We start from the raw sequence: 23549 nt of genomic DNA, 5'->3' as shown, positions 1-23549 counted from the left end.
CCCCGTGGTGTTTCTCGTGAAACACCTTTGTTAAGATCAATTGGCAAACCTCTGGATGGAGAGGGCTCCTCCGTGGATAGTCTCCTGCAGGGGGTGGTTTCGGCCTTTCTTCCAGGAATGGGAGACAGGAGGGCGAGTGAAGGACTTGCGTACGCCTCACGGATATCTTCCGGCTTATGTCACCCCGATTCTGAAGGTGATCCGCCGGTGGGGTTTGGAGGTGAGGGAAATCAGGACCCTGTCAAGGAGATCCTTGACGAGAGGGTCTTGTTGTCCACTTTCAGAAGCCCCTGGCCCTCAAGGATTGCCCAAGCCGGGATCTAGACAAGGGGTTACAGTTGCTAAATTCTGCAGGATCCCCTTGAAGTTTTGGGACTTGGCTTGGCGCTGCTTTCACGGGAGGCTGTATGTAAGGGACAACCTGAAGTACAGGAAACTCTGAGGAAAGGGGCTGTCCCCGGGAGGAGTGCGGCTCCATACTGGAAAGTATGGAGCACTTCCTGCTTCATTGTCCTTTCAATACAGAGGTGTATGAACGGGTGGGAGCTTCCATTGGCTGGCCCAGGCTAGCCAGCCTCTCCTATGCGGAGTGGGCCTACGGAGTGTTCAGAGACCTGGGAAGGAGGGACCCGTGCACAAGTTTTTTAGTTAGCATAGTGGTTAGGTTCTACACGTGAACGCACGGTGTTTAGTTTCTACGCAGCAGAAAGTCCTCCCGGTGGACGAGGTTTGTAGGAACATCTTGGGTGGCCTGGTGAAGGTGCGTTCTCTTGAGTATGAGAGACTGGGTACCAGTAGGGCCTCTCTCCTCTGGAGAGGCTTTGCTTTTGATGTACCGTAAGTCTAGTCGTACTGTTCCTGGTGGTGGGCTGACGCTTCCACACTAGATTTTTGTTTTGTAGTAAGTTGAGGTTTTTGAAAAAGGCTTGCAAAGACCGAACTTGGGCCTTCGGGAGTTTGTTATGTAGTTATGTGAGTTATGTTTGCTAGAGGAGGGAAAGTTGGGATTAGACAGGTTGGGTGGGTGAGGAAGGGGGGGATAATTTTTATGTGTCCTTTTGTGTTTTGAGTGGGGAGGCCTGCATCTAGCCCTGGACTATGCGGACATGGGAGGACATGGGCGAGGGGCTAGATGTGGGTGGTGAAGGAGGGGCTGGCCTTGGACTATGCGGACATGATAGAGACATGAGGCGAAGGTCAGCCCTGGGTGTCGGGTGATGGGTAAAAGGATAGTGTGAGTAGGGATAGAATAGGTTAGGTTGGTGATTTTTCTATAAACAGGTGACGGGAGAAAAAAGAAAAAAAAAAAAAAAAAGAAAAGAAAAATATATAAATAATTATGTATGTATTTGGCAAAGTCGCCTTGTTGGTTTTTTTTTTGGGAAAGGTCGCCTTTATTTATTTAGTTACTTTATTGATTTATTTATGTTTATGTTTGATATTTTCTGTTCATTATATACTTTTCTGTTTATGACGATTAGTCCTATTTTTGTTTGGGTTTTACAGCCGGGCGGCCAGGTAAGTTTTATAGTTATAAGGTTAGTTGTTAAGTTTGATATGTTGTTGGGGCATGAATGTGAGTGTGAGTGTGGATGTATGTGGCTGGGCCAGTAATAACATTGTTTTATGAGTATTGTTTTATTTGAAATTGTTTGTTTTATTTTGTAAAGTTTTGTACTTTTATAATAAAAAGAGTAGCAGTGTGTAGGTGATACGGTCACGGTGTAAGCAGTGTGTAGGAGATACGGTCACGGTGTAAGCAGTGTGTAGGAGATACGGTCGTTTAATTCTCCATCGTCACAGTATTTAGTTACCTCATAAGTATTACAGTCACTCACATTGGTTTAATTGGCACATGGATACACATGTGAGCAGTAACGCCACGTCAAGGCTTCAACCCTTGTTACTGACCAGTCACACACACCATACTTTTCATTCATACACATTTGGTATTCCAGATGTTTTGGACTACACCTCCCATAATGCTTTGCCAGCATGATGGGAGATGTAATTCACAGCATGTGGACGGCCTATGGTTGCCGACCTGTGAACTCGCGGTGATCACAGTACACAATGCTGAAGTAGCTGTGCAAACAGGAGCAGCTTGTCACCTGTCAGATGCCCTTCACTGCTCCAGCCGGGGGCGTGGGCCTCAACATGGGCTTCTTCATTCCACTTCAGGTACTTCGTGTTCCATAGGAGAACATGCTGGTCAGAGTTGGGACACAAAAAAAAAACAGGTTAGAGTAAATGGCAGAACAGACGCAGTGCATGCAGACTGACGGTCCACATATATACAGCAGACAGACACACAGATTGTGGGAGACACAGAGACGGAGATTACTGAATCCAGTGAGCGACGGATTTGGGGGCAGATTTGTCCCTCTGGCTGGGGGGCAGCTTCTCATCCTTCTCCGAGTGACGAGATGGCTGCAGTTTCATAGCAAAAAGCATGCCATGGCAGAGGAGATCTAGGAAAAAAATATTTTTGGGTGAAACTAGGGCTGTACACATCTTACACACAGGCCACACGTGCTGCACAGCTCCCCCAAATATAATACACTGCCCCCAAACATCTAACGCACAGGCGACCCCAATATACTTCACAGACCCCCCCATATACTGCAAAGACCACCCCAATATATAGCACAGACACCCCCAATATACTGCGTAGACCCCCACAAAATATACTGTGCAGACACCCCCAATATACTGCGCAGACACCCCCCATATACTGCGCAGACACCCCCCCATATACTGCGCAGACACCCCCCCATATACTGCGCAGACACCCCCCCATATACTGCGCAGACACCCCCCCATATACTGCGCAGACACCCCCCCCATATACTGCGCAGACACCCCCCCCATATACTGCGCAGACACCCCCCCATATACTGCACAGACACCCCCCCATATACTGCACAGACACCCCCCTAATATATTGCACAGACGGCCCCCCATATACTGCGCAGACACCCCCCCCAAGATATTGCACCGACAGCCCCCCATATACTACACAGATAGCCCGCAATATACTGCGCAGACAACCCCCCCCCAATATAATGAACAGACCCCCCCAATATACTGTGCGCAGGCACAGGGGCGTAGCTAGAAATGCATGGGCCCCATAGCAAAAAAAAATTTATGGGCCCCCCCCGTGCCATCCACAGATCCCCCTCCCCTAAATAGTGCCATCAACAGATCCCCCTCCCCTAAATAGTGCCATCCACAGATCCCCCTCCCCTAAATAGTGCCATCCACAGATCCCCCTCCCCTAAATAGTGCCATCCACAGATCCCCCTCCCCTAAATAGTGCCATCCACAGATCCCCCTCCCCTAAATAGTGCCATCCACAGATCCCCCTCCCCTAAATAGTGCCATCCACAGATCCCCCTCCCCTAAATAGTGCCATCCACAGATCCCCCTCCCCTAAATAGTGCCATCCACAGATCCCCCTCCCCTAAATAGTGCCATCCACAGATCCCCCTCCCCTAAATAGTGCCATCCACAGATCCCCCTCCCCTAAATAGTGCCATCCACAGATCCCCTCCCCTAAATAGTGCCATCCACAGATCCCCCTCCCCTAAACAGTGCCATCCACAGATCCCCCTCCCCTAAACAGTGCCATCCACAGATCCCCCTCCCCTAAATAGTGCCATCCACAGATCCCCCTCCCCTAAATAGTGCCATCCACAGATCCCCCTCCCCTAAATAGGTCCATCCACAGATCCCCCTCCCCTAAATAGTGCCATCCACAGATCCCCCTCCCCTAAACAGTGCCGTCCACAGATCCCCCTCCCCTAAACAGTGCCATCCACAGATCCCCCTCCCCTAATAGTGCCATTCACAGATCCCCCCTCTCCTAAATAGTGCCATCCACAGATCCCCCTCCCCTAAATAGTGCCATCCACAGATCCCTCTCCCCTAAATAGTGCCATCCACAAATCCCCCCTCCCCTAAATAGTGCCATCCACAAATCCCCCTCCCCTAAATAGTGCCATCCACAGATCCCTCTCCCCTAAATAGTGCCATCCACAGATCCCCCTCCCCTAAATAGTGCCATCCACAGATCCCCCTCCCCTAAACAGTGCCATCCACAGATCCCCCTCACCTAAATAGTGCCATCAACAGATCCCCCCTCCCCTAAATAGTGCCATACACAGATCCCCCTCCCCTAAATAGTGCCATACACAGATCCCCCTCCCCTAAATAGTGCCATCCACAGATCCCTCTCCCCTAAACAGTGCCATCCACAGATCCCCCTCCCCTAAATAGTGCCTTAAACAGATCCCCCTCCCCTAAATAGTGCCATCAACAGATCCCCCTCCCCTAAATAGTGCCTTCCACAGATCCCCCCCTCCCCTAAACAGTGCCATCCACAGATCCCTCTCCCCTAAACAGTGCCATCCACAGATCCCCCTCCCCTAAATAGTGCCATCAACAGATCCCCCTCCCCTAAATAGTGCCATCACCAGATCCCCCCCTCCCCTAAAACAGTGCCATACACAGATCCCTCTCCCCTAAACAGTGCCATCCACAGATCCCCTCCCTAAATAGTGCCTTAAACAGATCCCCCTCCCCTAAATAGTGCCATTAACAGATCCCCCCCCCCCTAATAGTGCCTTCCACAGATCCCCCCCTCCCCTAAACAGTGCCATCCACAGATCCCTCTCCCCTAAACAGTGCCATCCACAGATCCCCCTCCCTAAATAGTGCCATCAACAGATCCCCCTCCCCTAAATAGTGCCATCAACAGATCCCCCCCTCCCTAAACAGTGCCATACACAGATCCCCCTCCCCTAAATAGTGCTTCAACAGATCCCCCTCCCCTAAATAGTGCCATCAACAGATCCCCCCTCCCCTAAACAGTGCCATACACAGATCCCTCTCCCCTAAACAGTGCCATCCACAGATCCCCCTCCCCTAAATAGTGCCTTAAACAGATCCCCCTCCCCTAAATAGTGCCATCAACAGATCCCCCTCCCCTAATAGTGCCTTCCACAGATCCCCCCCTCCCCTAAACAGTGCCATCCACAGATCCTCTCCCCTAAACAGTGCCATCCACAGATCCCTCTCCCCTAAACAGTGCCATCCACAGATCCCCCTCCCCTAAATAGTGCCATCAACAGATCCCCCTCCCCTAAATAGTGCCATCAACAGATCCCCCCCTCCCCTAAACAGTGCCATACACAGATCCCTCTCCCCTAAACAGTGCCAACCACAGATCCCCCTCCCCTAAATAGTGCCATACACAGGTCCCCCTCCCCTAAACAGTGCCATCCACAGTATCAGGCGCCTCCCCTCCCCCATGTGCCAGTCAGTATCAGGTGCCAACCCCCCCCCAGGTGCTAGTATCAGGTCAGGTACCAACCCCCCTCCCCCCATGTGCCAGTATCAAGTGCCCCCCGCTCCCCCCATGGCAGTAACAGTCCAGTATTAAAAAAATAAAATAAACACTTCTACTTACCTCCATGTCAGCGATGCGATGCAGCCTCTTCCTGTGTCCCGCCCTGTATGTCCATATATGGAGTCAGTGCTTGTATTTCAGAAAAGGTTTCTGCTGGGATTCAAACTCACGACCTTTCTGTATCAGAGGCAGAGCACCTAACCACAAGACCATAAGAGAAGCCTTGCTGCTGACTGAAAAATTATGAGACTTCTACTGTTATAGCTGGCTAAGTGTACATATATACACATGACAGCTGCTCATATATTGAGATATAGCAGAGCTGAGTGTGCTGGGATAGCTGTCACATAGAGATATAGCAGTGCTGGGTGTGTTGGGGCAGCTGTCATGTGTTAAGATGTACACTTAGCCAGCTATAACAGTAGAAGTGTCAAATTTTTTCAATCAGTTGCAATGCCTCCTTTATGGTCGTGAGGGTAAATGCTTTGCCACTGATACAATGGAGGTTGTGGGTTCGAATCCCAGACACATCAGGAGACTTTAGAATACAGTAAGATTAGATCACATTAGCGAGGGGGCCTGAACATTAAGAAGACCGCTGCTGTGAAAGGGGGCCCTGAACATTAAGACATCGATATTTAACTAACTTGAAAATAAACTGTCGGGCCCCGAAGCAGCTGCTTCCCCGGTAGTTACGCCACCTCCTGGCTGTGTGTGTGTGTGTTAATAAAAAAAAATATATATATTTATGCGGTCGGACGGGCCCCCCAGTGGCGTAGGGCCCCATAGCCACTGCTATGGTTGCTATGGCGATCCCTACGCCACTGCGCAGGCAGCCCCCAATATACTGCGCAGCCCCCACATGTCTGAGAGTGTTGGGAGCAGGGAGAGACTGACCTGATAGAACAGTCAGGATGCTCCAGATGATCAGACCCCGCGCGTGCGCTGTGAGAGGTAGGGAGATCTCCCTGTCCGCCGCGCGTGCGCACTGGCCCTTAATTTTTGCCTTCCCTGTAACGCTGCTGAGGCTCTCGGCGCATGCGCGGTGGGCCATAAATCTAACCTACCTCGGCGCGTTCACATGCACTGGCCGTGCATTTTTGCTGCCCTGGTTGGTTCTGCGCAGGCGCCAACACACCTTCGTTTCAGCCACTGAGGTGGCTCTCGGCGCATGCGCGGTGGGCCATAAATCTAACCTACCTCGGCGCGTTCACATGCACTGGCCGTGAAATTTTGCTGCCCTAGCTGGTTCTGCGCAGGCGCCAACACACCTTCTTTTCAGCCACTGAGGTGGCGAGATCAGCGACACACCTCCTTCAGAGCCTTCCTATGCTGCTACGTCACTGCCGGAAGTGACGAGGGCAGCAAATTTGTATGGGCAGCAGATTTGCACAGAACACTGTGTTCTGCCAGATCTCTATAGCTTGCCGAAAGTCTATAGCGGAAGTGACGTGGTGCGCTGCACAAGCGCACTTCCACAAATCATCCGCATCATCGTTTTAAAGTGACAGTCACCTCCAGTAAAATACAGCATCTACATTAATTTGTACGCTCGCCACGCGCTGCGCACGGCATTTAGTAAAACTAACTCTATGCCGCTATTGATAGTAAAGAAGGAAATGGATAGTAAAGAAAGAGACTATCCATTTCCTTCTTTACTATCAATGGCGGCATAGAGTTAGTTTTACTAAATGCCGAGCGCAGCGAGGCCGAGCCCGATGCGTGGCGAGCGTACAAATTAATGTAGATTAATGGAGCTGTATTTTAAGGGAGATGACTGTCACTTTAAGAAATGTGCACCGGCACACCTGCTTACGTCATGTCCGGTGCAGCTGCGTCACAGCATGAAGGGACGAGGGTAGGGAAATCTCCCGGGTAGGGAACTATAACGGAACACCGATCTACGTGACCTTGCAATGTCATTTGATATATTGTAACGTCTTGCATGGAGGTTGCAAGGAAAAGCGTATCTATTGTGCTGTTCTCAGTCCTGACCAGCCTTTTTTTTTTTTTTTTTTCTTTACTTTATAGAAAGGAGCAAATAACTCTACGAAAGGATGTGCACACTTGAAATTGCTACAGTACTTTGAATACAAATGAGGATTACAGACACTATAGTACTGTGCAATAATTATAACGTAAGCGAACCTACTTCATAAGGAATTTGCAGCATGGAGTCTCAGCGTCCACCCCTAGGTGCTCCTGCAAATGGTTCAGTCTTCGTTTCCGTGATGTGTAAGGAGTCGCACATTGTTGTCAGCTGACTGGTATCTGGTGGGCGCTTTCTGTTGGTGAGTTGCTGGACTGTGAACAAGTGAGGACGTCAAGTACAGCTTGTTAATCGGCTTACCGAGTATGTTACATGACAAACAGAATTGTTTGGACTTTTTTTTTAGGCAAGATGTCTAGCAAATTCCTGTAACCATTTTCTCATTTTGTATGAATTTCTGCCAATAGCGCAAGTTCTCCTTTATCTACTGGATAAGGGATAGCTGCTAGATCAATGAGGATCTGCTGGGACCCCAACTGATCACAAGAACAACTCTACTCTGTCAGACTCCCAAGATTCCAGTGGATAGAGTGTAACACGTGATTACCAAAATAATTAATGCTTTCAAGCTTGCAGTTTTCATGCATTTTCTCTTCAAGAAAGCTAATAATGAGCTTTCCTGACCACTGACACCACATCAGGATTCTGACTGATGAGCTGTATGTTTAGAGGGCTATTGCAGTTAAAAGGGTGCTGGGACTCGGACAGCTGTTTTACCAGAGCAACTGCGAGCAGAGCTGACTCCCGGCAGCTTTCCAAGCACCTCACTGTATGATAGCGGCTGAGCTTGGTATTACAGCTCTGCGACATTCACTTCAATGCGGCAGAACTGTGATGTCATGTGGCCTAAGAAGAGAGGCGTATACAGAGCACCGGCCTCTTATAACAGCTGATCAGCAGTGGTCCTGGGTGTTGGACCCCTGCCGATCTGATATTGATGTCCAGAGGATAGGTCATCAAAATACATTCCTGGATAACCTCTTTAACCCTTTTCTGACATATGACGTAATAGTACATCAGAGTGGGACGTGACCTGATGAGTGAGAAGGCAGCCTGATGCCTTGCAGAGGCATCGGGACCTGCCTTCTATGGAAGCCTAGGAGATTCAACCCTTGGCTGGGTCTCCTAGGTAACTGTTAGTGTAATACACTAACAGGCAATGCATTACAGTACAGACGTATTGTATTGCATTGTAGAAGGGAGCAGACCTCTAAATGTTAAAGTCCCAGAGTGGGACAAAAAAAAAAGTTGTGTTTTTAATAATAAAGCAAAGTTTCAAGTAAAAAAAAAACACACATTAGGTATTGCTGCATCCGTAACGACCTGCTCTATAAATATATCTCATAATCTATCCCGTCAGATAAGCACTGTAAAAAATACATTAAAAAAAGCCATTAGTTGTCACCCTACATCACAAAAAGGGCAATACCAAGCGATGAAAAAGGCTTATGTTCCCCACAAATATTACCAATCAAATTGTCACCTCATCCTGCAAAAAATGAGCCCCTACATAAGATAATTGCCCAAAAAATAAATAATAAATGGCTCTCAGACTTTGGAGACCACAAAACATGATTTTTATTTATTTTTTTGTTTCAAAAATGCTTTTATTGTGTTAAAGTGAAATAAATAAAAAAAATACACATTAGATAGATAAATAAAAAATGGTGTTCAGAAAATAGAGCCACAAAAGCATAATTTTTTTCAAAAGCGCTTTTAGAACTGAAAAAACAAAGAAAAAAGTAACAACCTGCTCTATAAAAATAGCACATGATCTAACCTATCAGATGAACATTGTTCTCCATAGAGCCCCCCCAATAATGCTGTATACCATGTTACATATACTGCCGCTCCATCCCCGGACCCTATTGACTATAATGGGGACGGGGGTGGAGCTCCGGCGCAGCATGGCAGTTCGCGGTGAGAGGCCGCTGGACTAAAAAGTTGGACATGCAGTACTTTTAGTCCGGCGGCGTTTCACCATGCACTGCCGTGCTGCGCCAGAGCTCTGCCCCCATTATAGTCAATGGGGACAGAGCTGCGGTCCGGCGAAACAGCAGAAGGACGGATCCGACAGGGTGAACAGCCTGCCAGATCCATCCTGCCGCAAGTGTGAAAGTACCCTTAGTTCTATAGCTACTGAATGAGACAGAAGAAGGGATGCCTTTAACATATAGATCTCCTTGAGAAGCCAATTTGATCCTAAAGGGTTAATTCAAACTGTAATCTAAACTGTGTCCTGTCACTTCTCTCATCTCTGCTCCTGTCCCTTAATCTTATCACTGCTGCAAAAGCATCAGCCGACAGCCTCAGTGTAACCTGTTCTAGAGTCTGACTGACTGTTCTTTTACCTCAATGAATCGAATGAGTCTCTATAAGTCGGATCTTAGATTCTTTTAACTTGTGACTCATTCGATTCATTTCTATTCTAACTCCCTGTACAGACGGCTCAGAGCTGCTGGTGCTTGCCTTGCCTCAGCTCTGATTGGTTGGTGGGCGGGGAGGGGCTGGCAGAAGCAGCTTCCACTCTAGGATCAGATTACACTCCTCCCGAGTCCCTCCCCTCCCTGCTGCCAGCGTCTCTGCTATTGTGTGCTGTGACGGAGCTGTTTTTCAAACGGTGCTGCCTCCGGACAGAACGGCAGCTCCGCAACCATCGCCCGGGCACCTTTGAAAACGGGCTGACAAATACCCAAGCGCCAGGACTAAATTCCTGGTCGCCATGGCGACCTGGCGCCTGGGATTTGTCGAGCCCTGGGCTAATAGTGATAATAGTTATAAAATAAATAACTGCTAGCCTGAAAAGGGATTTTTCAGAGCATCTACTAGTGGTCAGTTTAAACCACATGGGTGCTATCCGTGTTCTGCTATTCACATGCCCATAGGACCTCATTTATGAAAACTGTCCTAGGCTGAAAAAAACATGGAAAACTGTCTTAGGGCTCATGCATTGAATGTGTGTGGACTGCAAATAGCGCGTCCGCAATCCACAAGATACGGAGTGGAAGCACTACGGATTGCTTCCGTGGGATTTCACTCTGTGTCTCCACACCTTAAAAAAAAGTGTCCTATTTTTTATTTTTTTTGTGGTGTGGACTGAATGTTGCGGATCGCGTAAGCATTCAAGTTAACAGATCGGCAAGCAGCAGGCACACAGCCGGTGACCGTGCATTGCAGACCGCTATTTGTGGTCTGGAGCACAGGCAAGGGCTACACACGCTCATGTGCATGAGCCGTTATGCCTCATTCACATGTCAGTGTTTCAGTCAGTGATTTCCATCGGTGATTATCAGCCAAAACCAAGATCAGAGCCTCCACAGATATAATCTATAAGGCCGAATGCACACGGCCGTGTGCGGTTCGTGGTATGCCGGCCTGGATTCCTGCTAACAGCAGGAGTGCACGGCGTCATTGGTTGCTATGACGCCGTGCGCTTCATGCCGCCGCTGCACTACAGTAATACACTGGTATGATCTATACGAGTGTATTACTGTAGTGCAGCGGCAGCATGAAGCGCACAGCATCATAGCAACCAATGACGCGGTGCGCTCCTACTGTCAGCAGGAATCCAGGCTGGCATACCACGGACCGCTCACGGCCGCGGAACACGGCCGTGTGCATTTGGCATAAGGGAAAGATCTGCACCTGTTCTGTGTTTAGAGCCGCACCTGGTTTTGGCTCACAATCACTGATGGAAATCACTTACCAAAACTCTGAAATGTGATTGAGGCATAAGGCCTCATGCACACGGCCGTTGTTTTGGTCCGCATCCGAGCCGGCGTTTTGGCGGCTCGGATGCAGACCCATTCACTTCAATGGGGTCGTAAAAGATGTGGACAGCACTTCGTGTGCTGTCCGCATCGGTTGCTCCGTTCCGTAGCCCCGCAAAAAAAATACAACATGTCGTATTCTTGTCCGCCCTTTGCGGACACGAATAGGCATTTATATTAAAGGCTGTCAGTGCCGTTCCGCAAACTGCGGAACGCGCACGGACGCCATCTGTGTTTTGCGGATCCGTGATTTGCGGACCGCCAAACACACCACGGTCGTGTGCATGAGGCCTTAGGATGTGTTTACACTTCAGTTATTTCCTTCCGTTATTGTGAGCCAAAATCGGGTGTGAAGCCTACACATAGATAAGGTGTCGATAGGACTATTCTTTCTGTCATGTATAACGGAACCAAATAGAACCGTTATTTGTCCCCATAGACATGTATTAGGATGGAGCAAAACGGAATGCCTTCAGTTTTGCATTCCGTTATAACGGAATTCCATAATCCCAATGCGAACCCGCCCTAAGTCTAGGGCTACACGACGACACACGTCACGGCCAGAATCACCGACTAGCGGTGATCCCATAGAAATGAATGGGATCACCACAACAGTCGCAAGAAATCCAACTGTGTCAGTGTCGCCGTGTAGCCCTAGCCTGACAGTAAGCCATAACCAGGAGAGGAGGCTACCTAGAGAGAAGGTAAAATTGAAAGCTTTGCACCTGTTCTGTGCTTTTGACTCACACCTGGTTTTGGCTCACAATTAGGGTTGAGTGAACCCGAACTTTCGGATTTTTGGGGCCCGGGCCCGAAACCGAACATTTCAGTAAAAGTTTGGGTTCGGCGATTTCTTAGCGCTTTTTGAAAGGCTGCAGAGCAGCCAATCAACAAGCGTTTAACTGTCTGACCTTAGAAGCCATCACAGCCATGCCTACTAATGACATGGCTGTGATTGGCCAGTGCAGCCTCTATATAAGCTGGAGTCATGTAGCGCTGCACGTCACTTTGCTGTTACTAGTGTAGGGAGAGGATGCTGGTGATTTCAGGGAGAGACTAGGAGAGAATCTGTGATCAGAACTCGAATCTAACTCAGCGATCTACATACATTTAGTTGTGTGGGTGCAGGGCACAATCTTTTTTACCCTGCCCTGAGCCCAGTGACCGCAAAAAATAACTGTTATCCGTCTCTTAGTTAGGAGGGCGGCGGCGGCCATTTTATGCAAGCTCAATGCACCAGCACTGCATCTGAGCTTTTGTGACATTCAAATCCAAGCTTGAAATACTGCACTAATAATCTGGTTTTAAAAAAATCACCCTTTTTTGGCAATATACCACATCTGGTGCATTTGTAGGATTAGTCAGTGTGCAATTTAAGCTAGAAATACAGCCATAATTTTCTGGGTTTTTAAAAACACCCTCTTTTTTTTTTGGCAGAATCCACTATTTTACAGATCTGCACGTATGAAATTCAAGTTTAAAGGGGTTGTGCACTTTTATTTAACTGATGATCTATCCTCTGGATAGATCATCAGCTCCTGATCGGCAGGGGTCCATTCAAGTAAACAGAGCTTAGCCCCGCCCACGCTAGTTGATACTAGTCGTGACGTCGGTGGGCCGGCGGTAAACAGTGAGAAGGCAGTGGTGCTGCTGGAGCGCCACTGCCTTCTCAAACAGCTGATCGGCGGGGGTCCCGGGTGTCGGACCCCCCGCCAATCAGAAGCTGATGATCTATCCAGAGGATAGATCATCAGTTAAATGAAAGTGCAGAACCCCTTTAATATATACAGCTGAGCTTTCATATTCTGTTACAAAAAAAACTCACTTTTTTGGCAATATCCAACATTTGGATTAGGCCTCATGCACACCACCGTTGTGTGCACCCGTGGCCGTTGTTCCGTTTTCCGTGATTTTCGTGACGGACAACGGTTCACGGACCCATTCAAGTCAATGGGTCCGTGAAAAAACACGGATGCACACAAGATTGGCATCCGTGTCCGTAGGCTACTTTCATACAGACGGATCCGAAGATCCGTCTGCATAAAAGCTTTTTCAGAGCTGAGTTTTCACTTTGTGAAAACTCAAATCCGACAGTATATTCGAACACAGAGGCGTTCCCATAGTGATGGGGACGCTTCTAGTTAGAATATACTAAGAACTGTGTACATGACTGCCCCCTGCTGCCTGGCAGCACTCGATCTCTTACAGGGGGCTGTGATCCGCACAATTGACCCCTCAGGTGCTGCACTTGGTGGCCAGTGCGCCCCCCCCTCCCTCCCTTTATTGTATTATCATTGGTAGCCAGTGTGCGGCCCCCCCCGGCCCCCCTCCCTCCCTCTATTGTATTATCATTGGTGGCCAGTGTGCGCCCACCCCCAGCCCCCCCTCTATTGTTTTAATATCATTGGTGGCACAGTGTGCGGCCTCCCTCCACCCCCCCCGATCATTGGTGGCAGCGGAGAGTTCCGATCGGAGTCCCAGTTTAATCGCTGGGGCTCCGATCGGTAACCATGGCAACCAGGACGCTACTGCAGTCCTGGTTGCCATGGTTACTTAGCAATATTAGAAGCATCATACTTACCTGCTGCGCTGTCTGTGACCGGCCGGGAGCTCCTCCTACTGGTAAGTGACAGATCATTAAGCAATGCGCCGCACAGACTTGTCACTTACCAGTAGGAGGAGCTCCCGGCCGGTCACAGACAGCGCAGCAGGTAAGTATGATGCTTCTAATATTGCTAAGTAACCATGGCAACCAGGACTGCAGTAGCGTCCTGGTTGCCATGGTTACCGATCGGAGCCCCAGCGATTAAACTGGGACTCCAATTGGAACTCTCCGCTGCCACCAATGATCGGGGGGAGGGGGGGGTCGAGGGCAGGCCGCACACTGGCCACCAATGAAATTAATACAATAGAGGGGGGTCCGGGGGGGGGGGGCGCACACTGGCCACCAATGATATTACAATAGAGGGAGGGGGGGCCGTGGGGGGCGCACACTGGCCACCAATGATAATACAATAGAGGGGGGGCCGGGGGGGGCGCACACTGGCCACCAATGATAATACAATAGAGGGAGGGAGGGGGGGGCCGGGGGGGCGCACACTGGCTACCAATAATATTCAAACTGGGGAGGGAGGGGGGTCTGCCCCCTGCTGCCTGGCAGCCCCTGATCTCTTACAGAGGGCTATGATACGCACAATTAACCCCTTCAGGTGCGGCTCCCCTGTAAGATCGGGTGCTGCCAGGCAGCAGGGGGCAGTCATGTACACAGTTCGTAGAATATTCTAACTTGAAGCGTCCCCATCACTATGGGAACGCCTCTGTGTTAGAATATACTGTCGGATATGAGTTTCACGATCTAACTCAAATCCGATGGTATATTCTAACATAGAGGCGTTCCCATGGTGATGGGGACGCTTCAAGTTAAAATATACCATCGGATTGGAGAAAACTCCGATCCTATGGTATATTAACTCCTGACTTTACATTGAAAGTCAATGGGGGACGGATCCGTTTGCAATTGCACCATATTGTGTCAACGTCAAACGGATCCGTCCCCATTGACTTGCATTGTAAGTCAGGACGGATCTGTTTGGCTCTGCACGGCCAGGCGGACACCAAAACAACTTTTTTTTTATGTCCGTGGATCCTCTAAATATCAAGGAAGACCCACGGATGAAAAAACAGTCACGGATCACGGACCAACGGAACCCGTTTTGCAGACCGTGAAAAAATACTGTCGGTGTGCAATTTAAGCTAGAAATATAGCCATAATTTTCTGGGTTTTTAAAAACACACTTTTTTGTTTAAATACCCAATTTTACAGCCCTTGCAGCATCAGCACGTGTGAAATTCAAGGGTTATATACTGCTGTCATATTCAGTTATTAAAAAAAACACCCAGTTTGGGCAAAAAACTTAAATTGCGGCCTAGTCTGGATCAGTATGTGTGAGATACACCCTTTACATACTGTGGTTCTATTCAGTTATTTGAAATACAGCCATTTTGGGCAAACGCATTTAATTGCTGCCTTGTCTGGATCAGGGCGTGTGAGATACACCCTTTACATACTGTGGTTATATTCTTCTATTAATAAAAAACCCTTTTTTGGGCAAAATACACAATTTTTCTGCCCTTGCAGGATCAGCACGTGTGAAATTCAAGGGTTATATACTGCTGTCATATTCAGTCATTAAACAAACACCAGTTTTGGGCAAAATAGTTTATTTTGCAGCCTTTGCTGCATATGTCATTGTGAGATACAGCCTTTACATACTGTGGTTCTATTCAGTTATTTGAAATACATCCATTTTGGGCAAACACATTTAATTGCGGCCTAGTCTGGATCGTGGCGTGTGAGATGCACCCTTTTAGGTTTGTTGCGGGTATCGAAATTTCGATAACCAATCAATACTTTTGTCCCGGTATCGATATGATACCGGGATTTCCATTTTTTTCGATGCTGGGCTGCGCTGCTGCACAGTCTAGTATCTCCGAACATGTTCGTGCTGCTGTCGGCACGCTCATGTTCCCTCAGCAGCACAGGGGAGAAGGAAGCAGTGTCTCCCTCCCCCTGTGCTGCTGCTGCCACCAATGAACGGAGAGGAGGGCGGAGGAGGGGCAGGCGCACTGTGCCACCAATGATAGGACTTTTCCTGGGTCCGGACTTGGTTAAGTATTAGGCTACACAGAGCGGCGCCCAGAGATGTCCCTGCACTTACTATTATTCCTGGGCGGCGCTCCGTTCGCCTGCTGTGCCCCCATTACCGTCTCCTGCTCCATATGCTAATTACTATCGGAGCAATAGGGAAGAGACATAAGCTTCTCTAGTGGTCGTTCCTTCTCCCTTGCTGTAGCGCTGTCCAATCGCAGTGCAGAGAGAAGGAACGCCCAGGAGAGAAGCTGATGTCTCCTCCACATTGCTCTGATAGTAATTAGCATATGGAGCAGGAGACAGTAATGGGGCACAGCAGGCGAACGGAGCGGCACCCAGGAATAATAGTAAGTGCTGGGACATCTCTATGCGCCGCTCTGTGTAGCCTGATACTTAACTAAGTCCGTACCCATATAAGGTCATCTTTAACACATAATGCAGGAGGCAGGTGCCGGCAGCAGAATCGCATAGCCGGCACCCTGCCTCTGACAGGGAGCTGTGATCAGCGGCAGTTAACCCCTCAGGTGCGGTACCTGAGGGGTTTACTGTAGAGTTGTTGCGATACCAAAAGTTAGATTTGGTTTCGATACCATAAAAAAGTATTGATACTCTATACCACGCGAAAAAAATAAATAAAAGCTGTGTGCATTTCGAATTTTATGAAATGTTTGGCCCATAATAGAACAGTCTAACCTATTTTTTTGGGGTGACAAGGTGACTAAAAAATGGCGAATCGCATGGTTTTTATTTATTTTTGTTACGGCGCTCACTGCATAGGAGATATTTTTTAATAGTTGGAACTTTTCGGACGCAGCACTATGTAATATGTTTATTTATTGTTTATATATTTTATATGTAAAATTGGGAAAGGGGGGATTTAAACTTAATATTTTAGGGTACTTTCACACTAGCGTTTTTCTTTTCCGGCATAGATTTCTGTCACCGGGGCTCTATACCGGAAAAGAACTGATCAGGCATATCCCCATGCATTCTGAATGGAGCGCAATCCGTTCAGGATACATCAGAATGTCTTCAGTTCAGTCATTTTGACTGATCAGGCAAAAGATAAAACCGCAGAATGCTACGGTTTTATCTCCGGCAAAAAAAAAACTGAAGACTTGCCTGAATGCCGGATCCATCCTTCCGGTCTGCGCATGCGCAGACCGGTAAAAAGATACAAGACGGATCCGTCTGTCCGCATGATAAGCGGAGAGACGGATTCGTTCTTGCAATGTATTTGTGAGATGGATCCGAATGCGTCTCACAAATGCTTTCAGTCACATCCAGATCGGCGGATCCGGCAGGCAGTTCCGACGACGGAACTGCTTACCAGATCACACTGCCGCAAGTGTGAAAGTAGCCTTAGGCCTCTTTCAGACGAGCGTCACGTTTTTTCTCCGGATGCGTCCCGGGTGCATTGTGGCAAACCCGCGCGGGTAGGTACGCAATTGCAGTCAGTTTTGACTGCGATTGCGTTCCGTTGTTCAGTTTTTATAGCGGGGGGTGTGTTTTGCACGCGCGTGATAAAATACTGACTGTGGTACCCAGACCCGAACTTCACTGAAGTTCGGGTTTGGGTTCAAGGTTGTGTAGATGTAATTATTTTCCCTTATAACATGGTTACAAGGGAAAATAATAGCATTCTTAATACAGAATGCTTAGTACAATAGGGCTGGAGGGGTTAAAAAAATATAAAAATGTAACTCTCTTTAATCCACTTGTTCGTGCAGCCCTGCTTCTCTTCTGTCTTCATCTGTGAGGAAAAGGACCTGTGGTGAAGTCACTGTGCTCATCACATGGTCCATCACATGATCCATCACCATGGTAATGGACCATGTGATGAGCTCAGTGACATCACCACAGGTCCTGAAGAAAGGAGACCTGCAGCTACGCTACGCGATCAATTGGAGGAGGTGAGTGAATTAAAAATAAAATATTTAACACTCATTGGCACTGCGCCAGCAATGTTTATTATACTGGGGTTCGCCCGCTTCTGCTCCATATGCTAATTACTATCGGAGCAATGGGGAGGAGACAGCAGCTTCTCTAGTGGGCGTTCCTTCTCCCTGCGCTGTGATTGGACAGCGCTACAGCCAGGGGAGAAGGAACGCCCACTAGAGAAGCTGCTGTCTCCTCCCCATTGCTCCGATAGTAATTAGCATATGGAGCAGGACTGCAGGAGACGGTAATGGGGCACAGGCGCACAGTGGGTGAACATAGCGGCGCCGAGGAATAATAGTAAGTGCTGGGACATCCTTGGGCGCCGCTCTGTGTAGCTTAATACTTAAAGTCCGGACCCAGGAAAAGTCCTATCGTTGGTGGCACAGTGCGTCCTCCGCCCCTATCTCCGTTCATTGGCAGCAGCAGCACAGGGGGGAGGGAGAGACTGCCTCCTTCTCCCCTGTGCTGCTGAGGGAACTTGAGCGTGCTGAGAGCATCGCGCTCATGTTCAGAGATACTAGACTGCGCAGAAGCGCAGGCCAGTATCGAAAAAATGGAAATCCCGGTATCGTATCGATAACGGGACAAAAGTATCGAAATTTCGATATCCGCAACAACCCTAGTTTACTGCCGCTGATCTGCTGCCAGTACCCGCCTCCTGTATTAAGGGTTAATTATCATCGGTGGCGCCCCCCCCCAGTATTAGAATCATTGGTGGCGCAGTGCGCCCACCCCATTAAAATCATTGGTGGCACAGTGCGCTCAACGCCCCTAGTATTAGGGTCCTCTTCTCATTGATGGCAGTGGCCACAGGGTCCCTTCCCCTTCTCATTGGTGGCAGTGGCCACAGGGTCCCTTCCCCTTCTCATTGGTGGCAGTGGCCACAGGGTCCCTTCCCCTTCTCATTGGTGGCAGTGGCCACAGGGTCCCTTCCCCTTCTCATTGGTGGCAGTGGCCACAGGGTCCCTTCCCCTTCTCATTGGTGGCAGTGGCCACAGGGTCCCTTCCCCTTCTCATTGGTGGCAGTGGCCACAGGGTCCCTTCCCCTTCTCATTGGTGGCAGTGGCCACAGGGTCCCTTCCCCTTCTCATTGGTGGCAGTGGCCACAGGGTCCCTTCCCCTTCTCATTGGTGGCAGTGGCCACAGGGTCCCTTCCCCTTCTCATTGGTGGCAGTGGCCACAGGGTCCCTTCCCCTTCTCATTGGTGGCAGTGGCCACAGGGTCCCTTCCCCTTCTCATTGGTGGCAGTGGCCACAGGGTCCCTTCCCCTTCTCATTGGTGGCAGTGGCCACAGGGTCCCTTCCCCTTCTCATTGGTGGCAGTGGCCACAGGGTCCCTTCCCCTTCTCATTGGTGGCAGTGGCCACAGGGTCCCTTCCCCTTCTCATTGGTGGCAGTGGCCACAGGGTCCCTTCCCCTTCTCATTGGTGGCAGTGGCCACAGGGTCCCTTCCCCTTCTCATTGGTGGCAGTGGCCACAGGGTCCACTCCCCATCTCATTGGTGGCAGTGGCCACAGGGTCCACTCCCCATCTCATTGGTGGCAGTGGCCACAGGGTCCACTCCCCATCTCATTTTGTGGCAGTGGCCACAGGGTCCACTCCCCATCTCATTTTGTGGCAGTGGCCACAGGGTCCACTCGCCATCTCATTTTGTGGCAGTGGCCACAGGGTCCACTCCCCATCTCATTTTGTGGCAGTTTCTGATCGTAGCCCCGGCTGTGTAATCCTGGGGCTCCGATCAGTTACCATGGCAGCCAGGATGCTACTGAAGTCCTGGCTGCCATAGTCAGCTCCCTGCTGCCCTGTGTACAAAGCACAGAACAGCAAGGTGAGTGTGAAGTCCTATTCACCTTGATAGAGCTCTATTAGTGTGAATAGGACAAGGGATGAAAAGGGGGAAATAGTTATTAAATAAAGTGTAAAAAAAAAAAAAAAGTTTAAAAACACACCAAAATATTAAGTATAAATCACCCCCTTTCCCAATTTCACATATAAAATATAGAAACAATAAATAAATAAACATCGCCACGTCAAAAAAGTCCAAACTATTAAGGCTAGTTTCACACTTGCGGCAGGACGGATCCGACATGCTGTTTACCATGTCGGATCCGTCCTGTGGCTGTTCGCCGTGCCCCCGCTCTGTCCCCATTGACTATAATGGGGATGGGGGCGGAGCTCCGGCGCAGCACGGCGGTGCACGGAGAAAGCCGCCGGACTAAAAAACCTGACATGCAGTAATTTTAGTCCGGCGGCCTTAAGCCGTGCACCGCCGTGCTGCGCCGGAGCTCCGCCCCCATCCCCATTATAGTCAATGGGGACGGAGCGGCGGCCCGGGGGCACGGCGAAACAGCCGCAGGACGGATCCGACATGGTGAACAGCCTGTCGGATCCGTCCTGCCGCAAGTGTGAAAATACCCTAAAATATATTAAAAAATCTATGCGGTAAACGTCGGAAAAGAAAAAAATAAAAATAAAACGCGGAATGCACGTGGCTTTTTTGTTAATTTTTTTCGCATGGTATCGAGTATCGCAATACTTTTTTATGGTATCGAAATCGAATCAAAAATATGGTATCGCAAAAACGGTACACCCTTTACATACTGTGGTTCTATTCAGTCATTAAACAAACACACATTTTGGGCACAAATCTTTAATTGCCGCCTAGTCTCGATCAGGGCGTGTGAGATACACCCTTTACATACTGTGGTTCTATTTTGCTATTAATTAAACACACATTTGGGGCAAGATCATAAATTTGAGAAATATGAGGAGAGCGTCAAATAAGGGATGTGGCCCAGGTCGTGGTGCTGCTGGTGGAGCTCCTGTTGCAGGGAGAGGACTTGGTCGATCTGTGCCAGCTACACACACAAGTAAAACCCCTTCCTCAGGTGCGGGTAGGCGACAGAACCTGCAACGGTATTTGGTCGGGCCTAATGCAGCTCTACGAATGGTGAGGCCTAAACAAGTACAGGCGATAGTAGATTGGGTTGCTGACAGTGCCTCCAGTTCCTTCACATTGTCTCCTGCTGAAAGATCAGAGTTGGCACCTGCAGCCAATGTCCATCAGTCTTTCACCTCACCCCTTTGCAAATCAGCCAAGCAGTCTGAGCCCCAAGTCATGCAGCAGTCTCTTCTGCTTTTTGATGACGCTGTTAGCAGGGTTTCCCAGGGCCATCCACCTATCCCTGCCCCAGAAGTGGAAGAGATTGAGTGCACCGATGCCCAACCACTTATGTTTCAGGATGAGGACATGGGAGGACCACCGCAGCACGTCTCGGATGATGACGAAACACAGGTGCCAACTGCTGTGGCTTTCTGCAGGGTGAAGACTGGGTGGAGGACGACAAGATCCTTGACCCCACATGGAATCAAGGTCATGCGAGTGACCTGTGTAGTTCAGAGGAAGAGACGGTGGTCGCACAGAGCCACCAGCACAGCAGAAGAGGGAGCAGGGTGCAAAAGCAGAGCGGCCGTCCTCTAGACAGTACGCCTGCTACTGCCCACCGCAGCAAGGGATCGAGCACACTAAAACCAGCTCCAAGGAGTTCCCTGGCGTGGCAGTTCTTCAGATAATGTGCTGACGACAAGACACGAGTGTTTTGCACGCTGTGCAATTAGAGCCTGGAGCAAGGCCTAAACGTTCTCAACCTGAGCACAACCTGCATGACCAGGCATCTAAGTGCAAAGCACGAGTGGAGTAGACACCTCAAAAAACAAAGAAAGGTCTTTGGCTCCTCCTGCTTCCTCTTCTGCTGCAGTCTCGGCCTCTTCATCCACCTCTGGAGTGACAGTGCCACCTGCCACTCTGCAAACAGAGGATCTGCCAGCAACACCACCACCATGGTCACCAAGCATCTCCACAATGTCCCACGGAAGCGTTCAGCTCTCCATCTCCCAAACACTGGAGAGGAAGAGGAAGTACCCACCCGCGATCCCTAGACCTGAATGCCAGCATTTCTAAATTACTGGCCTATGAAATGCTGTCATTCCCACTGGTGGAGAAGGAGTTTTAAAAGCCTTATGGCGGTGGCTGTCCCACAGTACGTCGTGCCCAGCCTCCACTACTTTTCCAGGCGAGCCATCCCTTCCCTGCACAACCAAGTGGGAGACAAAATCAGGTGTGCACTACGGATACGTGGACCAGTAAGCACGGTCAGGGACGTTATATCTCCATAATAGCTCACTGGGTAAATGCTGGGTCTGAGGCGGACAGCAGTTTAGCGCAGGGCGCTTCAGTTTGCCTCCTGTTGCTTCCTCCTCCTTCTCCGCTTCTTTATCCGCTACCGACTCCTCATCCGGTCAGCGTAACATCTTCACCAACTTCAGCACAGCCAGCGTTAAACGACAGCAGGCAGTTTTAAAACTTATCTGTTTGGGGGACAAACCCCACACCGTGCAGGAGCTGTGGATGGGCCTTGAACATCAGACCGAGGAGTGGTTGGTGCCAGTGAGCCTCAAGCCCGGCCTGGTGGTGTGTGATAATGGGCGAAATCTCGTAGCAGCTCTGGGACTAGCCGGTTTGACGCACATCCCTTGCATGGCGCATGTGCTGAATTTGATGGTGCAGAGATTCCTTAAAAATTACCCCGATATGTCAGAGCTGCTGCAGAAAGTGCGGGCTGTCTGTGCGCGCTTTCGGCGTTCTCACCCTGCTGCTGCTCACCTGTCAGCGCTGCAGCGTAACTTCGGCCTTCCCGCTCACCGCCTCATATGCGACATGCCCACAAGGTGGAACTCCACCTTGCACATGCTGGCCAGACTGTGCGAGCAGCAGCAGGCGATGGAGTTTCAGCTGCAGCACGCACGGGTGAGTCGCTCGGTGGAACAGCATCACTTCACCACCAATGACTGGGCCTCCATGCGAGACCTGTGTTCCTTGTTGCACTGTTTCAAGTACTCCACCAACATGGCCAGTGCCGATAACGCTGTTTCTAGCGTTACTATCCCACTTTTATGCCTCCTTGAAAAAACGAGGCGTGGCGATGATGGAAGAGGATGTGGCACAGGAGGAGGAAGAGGGATCATTTCGTAGGGTTTCCGGCCAGTCATTCACAAGTGGCTCCGAGGGTGGGTTCCTGCACCCACAAACGCCAGGTACACAATTGTCTAGCCAGGCCACAGTTCTGGAGGATGACGAGGTGGAGGATGAGGAGATGGAGGAGGAGGAACCGTGTTCACAGCTGGGTGGCACCCAGACCAGCTCATGACCATCACTGGTGCGTGGCTGGGGGGATACAGAGGACACAGACGATACACCTCCCACAGAGGACAGCTTTTCGTTGCCTCTGGGCAGCCTGGCACACATGAGGGATTACATGCTGCAGTGTCTCCGCAACGACCGCTGAGTTGCCCACATTCTAACTTGTGCTGATTACTGGGTGGCCATGCTGCTGGATCCCCATTACAAGGGCAACGTACCGTCTTTAATTCCCTCACTGGAGCGTGATCGTAAGATGCGCAAGCACAAGCGCACGCTAGTAGACGTGCTGCTGGTGGCATTCACACCTGACAGCGGGGGCACAGTGGAAGTACAAGGCAGAGGAAAAGGTCGCCAACGCAGTTGGGTCACCGCCAGCACCTCAGAAGGCAGGGTTAGCATGGCCGAAATGTGGGAAAAGCTTTGTTAGCACGCCACAACAACCAGCACCACCAGCTGATATGTAACGTCTTAGCAGGAGGCAGCATTTCACTAACATGGTGGAGCAGTATGTGTGCACACGCCTACACG

At 49.8% G+C, this 23549-nt stretch overlaps 1 protein-coding gene across 2 annotated transcripts in view; it reads left to right on the top strand.

Moving 5' to 3' along the window:
• Positions 1-7287: 7287 nt before the first annotated feature.
• CCDC127 (coiled-coil domain containing 127) overlaps positions 7288-23549 on the top strand; it is a 162902-nt gene continuing 146640 nt past the window's right edge. Inside the window, exon 1 of one of the 2 annotated variants that reach the window (XM_040432770.1) lies at positions 7288-7701. The gene's annotated coding sequence lies outside the window, so the exon portion shown is untranslated. The other variant, XM_040432771.1, reaches the window with a different exon arrangement.

The sequence above is a fragment of the Bufo bufo genome, chromosome 5 (genome assembly GCF_905171765.1).
Source record: "Bufo bufo chromosome 5, aBufBuf1.1, whole genome shotgun sequence".
Classification (NCBI taxonomy): domain Eukaryota; kingdom Metazoa; phylum Chordata; class Amphibia; order Anura; family Bufonidae; genus Bufo; species Bufo bufo.
This window is presented reverse-complemented; position numbering and strand designations above follow the sequence as displayed.